The sequence below is a fragment of the Amborella trichopoda genome, chromosome 13, assembly GCF_054954075.1.
Source record: "Amborella trichopoda isolate Santa Cruz 75 chromosome 13, AtrichopodaSantaCruz75HAP2 v2.0, whole genome shotgun sequence".
NCBI classification, from domain to species: domain Eukaryota; kingdom Viridiplantae; phylum Streptophyta; class Magnoliopsida; order Amborellales; family Amborellaceae; genus Amborella; species Amborella trichopoda.
Window position 1 is genome coordinate 28,590,057 of NC_142348.1, and position 5,452 is coordinate 28,595,508.

Below are 5,452 nucleotides of genomic sequence, written 5' to 3' on the forward strand. Positions count from 1 at the left end.
TCTAACGATATAACCTTGAAACATCCCCGAACTAAACTGATATATAGTCTTCCATCGTATTCAAAAGTGTAACAGCCCGCGTAGTGTTACAACTGCCTCATAGCAGGGACGTGCAAAGCAGGACAGTAAGAAGTTACTACTACAGTTGAAGAGAATAATGGCTCACAATGTTGACCGAGTCTTTAGAGAAGTTTGTTTTTGAGTTTGTTTTTATTACCTGTTGTTACCAAGTATTTAGAGTAGTTGCCGATTGTTATCTTTCTTAGAGTGTGTTTAGCTTAAAACTTCTCCTTTTAGTTATTTTTGTTATTGTAATCTCTTATTTAATGAGGAAAACAGTCACTATCAGCAAGCCGATTTTATCTTCAACTTGTTACGTATTGAAGGCTTGAGTTCCCTCGAAGTAACTCTTTCTTCTTATTTATCACCATTTGGAACGGGTAAGAACACCCTGGCCGTACCAAAGTGGTATCAAGAGCTAAGCGTGGAACAATGGGTTGAGCAAATCGAGCAGACCATAAACTCACTGTCCACCAGCCATCAGGATATCATGCATCAAATGGATGAGCTTTTCAAGCAGCTCAACATTCAGATAGATCAGATGACAACACCTTCAACAAAAGAGAATGAAGGTAATTCTCACACGCTAGCAAAATCATATGGAAGTCATTTTCAGTCAGGTGGCACTGCAAGTTCTTACACCCCAAAAATGGTCAAGCTAGACTTCCCTCGTTTCAATGGAGACGAAGACCCAACAAGCTGGCTTTGTAGGACCGAGCAATTCTTCCACTTGCATACAACGATTGACGACGAGAAAGTATCATTGGCATCCTTCCATCATGAAAGAAAAGCCCAACTATGGTTCCAGCTCTTGAAACAAGAGAAAGGTTCCATCTCTTGGGATGAATTTAAAGAAGGGCTCCACTCTCGCCATGGTCCTAATCAATTTATGGACTTCTTCGACAAACTCACCAAACTACAACAAATAGGGTCAGTACACGAATACCAAACACAATTCGAGAAGTTGTTGTCCAAGGTGGGGCATCTTCCTCAAGCTCGCCAAGTCAGTTGCTTTGTGAGCGGTCTACACGAAAGTGTGAAAGCTGATGTGCAGGCAAATCGGCCCACAACCCTTTCAGGGGCCATTAGCATGGCACTCCTCTTTGAGGCTCCATCCCAATCTTTAAAAAAAATTGCTCCACCTGTCTCACGGCCCACCTTCTCACTCAATAAGAAAACCAGTTCCAACCAGGCGACCATTCTAGTGAGAATGATGTCATCTGCAAAATTACAAGAAATAAGAAGTAAGAGTCTTTGTTACAACTGTAATGACAAGTGGAACCCAGGCCATGGTTGTAAGAAAATATTCTTGATTGAAGCTTGTACGGAGGAAATCAATGGTGATGCGGTCATGGAGAATGACGAAGATGACTCAACAGCAACGCCTGCAATCTCACTTCATGCAATTTTTGGAATTCGAGCACCAGAAACGATGAGAGTCACAGGACGCCTCAGACGGGAAGCCACTATCCTCATCGATTCTGGGCGTACCCATAATTTCATCAGTGAGAATCTAGCGCAAAGGGTGGGACTAAAATCTCATCTTAGAGGACGATTAGAGGTGGCCGTCACCTCTGGAGAGAAAGTTTCCAGCACAGGGAAATGCTCTAATGTCAAGATGAGTTTGCAAGATATTTCACTTTATGTTGATTTCTTTTCACTACCATTAGAAGGCTATGATGTAGTTTTGGGAGCAGAGTGGCTACAAATGTTGGAACCCATCACTTGGGACTTTTCAAAACTACAAATGAAATTCAAAATGGGCGGAAAACACATTAAGTTGTAGGGCTTCTCGGTACCCAAAAACCGACTGATTAAAGACCCTGATATGAGACGTGCTGCTAGGAAGACTGCAAAGGGAGTGCTACTTCAAATGCCATGCTTGAATACCCTATTGCAAATGACTGAGAAGCCCGCCATTTCGCACGAGATTCAGTGTATGTTAAAAGGTTTCAAGAGATTATCACCAAACCCACTGGCCTACCTCCACAACATGCATCAGATTACATCATTCCTCTCATGAGTGGGCATGGCTCGGTGTCCATCAAGCCATACAAGGCATTAAACAAAATTACAATCAAAGATAAATTCCCAATGCTTGTAATAGACAAACTTTTGGACAAATTGCATGGAGCTAAATTCTTCTCAAATTAGATCTGCAGTCTGGATATCACCAAATCCGAATGCATCCAACCGATATTGAAAAGATAGCATTCATAACCCATCACGATCATTACGAGTTTTTCATCATGGCTTTTGGACTCACCAATGCACCATCAACCTTCCAAGCACTCATGAACCAGGTATTCAAAATTCATTTAAAGAAGTTTACTCTTGTGTTTTTTTATGATATTTTGGGGTACAGTAAATCATGGGCTGATCACATGAGACACTTGGAAATTACTTTTTTAATTTTACGGTTGAACCAATTATATATAAAATTTGAAAAATGTCAGTTTGGCCAAAATAAGGTTAATTATTTAGGTCATGTAATTTCCCAAGATGGCGTAGCCATGGATCCGGACAAGGTAATAGCAATGATGGATTGGCCAAGGCCCACCACACCCAAGGCCTTGCGTGGATTTCTTGGGTTGACGGGCTACTATAGGAAGTTCATCAAGGACTATGAAAAAATAGCCGGGCCCCTCACCAAATTGCTCAAGAAAGATTCATTTGGTTGGAATCAACTTGCAAAGGAGGCATTTCAAAAATTAAAGGAGGTGTTGACACGAGCCCCCAAACTAGCACTCCCTGATTTCTCATGAGACGTCATCATAGAATGTGATGCATCCAGATCGGGTATTGGCGATGTCCTCTTACAAGATTGACCCATAGCTTTTTATAGCTATGCTCTCCAAGGTAAAAATCTTTTTCTCTCCACTTATGAAAAGGAAATTTTGGCTTTAGTTCTTGCTGTGCAAAGGTAGCGGCCTTATATTTTGGGGAGAAAATTTGTGGTCCACACCGATCACCAATGTCTCAAGTTTTTATGGGACCAGAAAATCATTGCTTGCTTTACAAACTAATGGGTTTTGACTTCACCATCGAGTACAAAAGTGGGAAACAAAATAGTGTTGCTAATGCTTTATCAAGAAAACATGAAAAAACAGAGACTTGAGGTGGGCTCGCAGAACTTTCATTGCCCATTCCTCACTGGGTGGATGCGATCAAGGAAGAAATTCATACTAATCTTACTCTTCAAAGGTGAGTTGAATTAGTAAAGGGTGGAGAGGCTATTGGACCATGGAAGCTACAAGAAGGAATTTTGTTTTTAAAGAGAAGGTCTACATTGCAGAAGATTCGGCACTTATAAAAGACATTGTCAATTAATTTCATGGAAGCACCCATGAAGAGTTTTAAAGTCCCTTCTTAGAATACGTTCTATCTTTTATTGGAAGGGTATGAGGCTACACGTCAATAAACATATCAAAAGTTGTGATGTATGTCAACACCACAAAGGGGAGAACATGACCCCGGCAAGTCTTCTACAACCTTTACCAATACCAAACTTGATATGGGACGACATATCCATAGACTTCATAGATGGATTACTAGCTTCCAAAGGAAAGACAACAATATTGGTGGTCGTTGACTGGTTATCCAAATATGCACACCTTACGACCATTTCACATCCTTACACTGCTGTAAGTGTAGCCCAAACCTTCTTTGACCAAATTTTTCACCTACATGGGATGCCAAGATCTATTGTTTGTGACCGTGACCTAGCCTGCACTAGCATCTTCTGGCAGAAATTGTTCCATTTGAATGGAACCAAGTTCAATTTTAGTTGTGCATATCACCCGCAAACGGATGGCCAAAGTAAAGTGGTCAATTGTACATTAGAAATGTACCTCCGTAGTTTTTCTAGCTCTCAACCAAAGGACTGGTCCAAATCGCTTTCATGGGCTGAATACTGCTACAACACCAATTGGCACTCCACTATTAAAACGATACCATTTGAGGCCGTGTATGGAAAAGCCCCTCCTACCCTCTTAAGCTATGATGAAGGTACTTCAAGGGTGACCGCGGTTGAGAAGGACTTAATTGATCGAGACAGGGTTGTTAAATAACTTGGAGAAAAATATCAAGGAAGCCCAAAAACGCATGAAACGAGTATATGATTCAAAACACAACGAGCGAGAATTTTTAGCGGGTGACTGGGTTTATTTTAGGCTCCAGCCATATAGACAGTTATCAATGGCTATAAGGAGGGACTTGAAACTTTCTCCTAAATTTTTTGGTCCATTCCAAATCTTGAAACAAATTGGAGCAGTTGCCTGCAAATTGGATCTACCAAGTGATTCCAGAATTCGCGTCGTTTTTCATGTCTCCCTTCTCAAACCAAAACTAAGGGTGAATGATGGGGTACAAACTCAACTTCCAGTCATGTGGGAAGAAGACGGAATAATGAGCCCAAAGCCTCAAGCTATTTTGAATCGTTGTGTAAGGAAAAATAAAGAAGAAGTGTTAATCTTATGGTACGGCTTACCTCCATCAGATGCCGCATGGGAACCAGTGGAAACCATAAGAAATCAATTTCCTGACCATACCATTGAAGACAAGGGTATAATTTAAGAGGGAGAGAATGTTACAACTGCCTCGACCATACCATTGAAGACAAGGGTATAATTTAAGAGGGAGAGAATGTTACAACTGCCTCACTGCAGGGACGTGCAAAGCAAGACAATTAGAAGTTACTACTACAATTTGAGAGAATAATGGCTCACGATGTTGAACAAGTCTTTAGAAATATTTGTTTCTGAGTTTGTTTTTGTTACCTGTTGTTACCGAGTCTTTAGAGTAGTTGTTGATTGTTATCTTTCTTAGAGAGTGTTTAGCCTAAACCTTCTCCTTTTAGTTATTTTTTATTGTAATCTCTTATTTAATGAAGAAAACAGCTCACGATCAGCAAGCTGATTTTATCTTCAACTTGTTATGTATTGGAGACTTGAGTTCCCTCGAAGTAACTCTCTTTGTTCTTATTTATCACCATTGGAAAGGGTAAGAACACCCTGGCCATACCACTTAGTCTAGGGCTTAAACCCTAAGGGGCCGTTTGGGTACCTGAAAATCTATTACGTGACAATAGATTACAAGGCAATATGACATTTCCACTATTTGGGTATACTTAATCGTAAATAAATTAAAAGAGATTATGTGAGATTTCTCAAAAAATCAAAAAATCCATTACGTGCCCTGATAGGTGAAAAATCTAGCCCTGATAAGTAAAAAATATATTACGAGCGTGACGGATAATTTTGGGAAATCTTTCACGTGTGTTTTTTCCTACCCTATCCCTAATTAGAAAAATCTTCTAAGCCCTCTCTCTTCATAATAACTAGGTGATCCCTCCCTTTTTAAGCTCGTCCCCTTATCTGAAGGCATCAGCTGT

The 5,452-nt window shown here is 40.4% G+C and overlaps 1 long non-coding RNA gene across 1 annotated transcript; it reads right to left on the reverse strand.

Annotated features, from left to right (window-relative positions):
* Window positions 1-629: 629 nt before the first annotated feature.
* LOC148779145 (uncharacterized) lies at window positions 630-4,775 on the reverse strand. The gene is made up of 2 exons (XR_016046913.1): window positions 4,550-4,775; window positions 630-1,280 (listed from the first exon to the last, which is right to left on the reverse strand). It is a non-coding gene; the product is annotated as an uncharacterized LOC148779145 (long non-coding RNA).
* Between the last annotated feature and the right edge of the window lie 677 nt (window positions 4,776-5,452).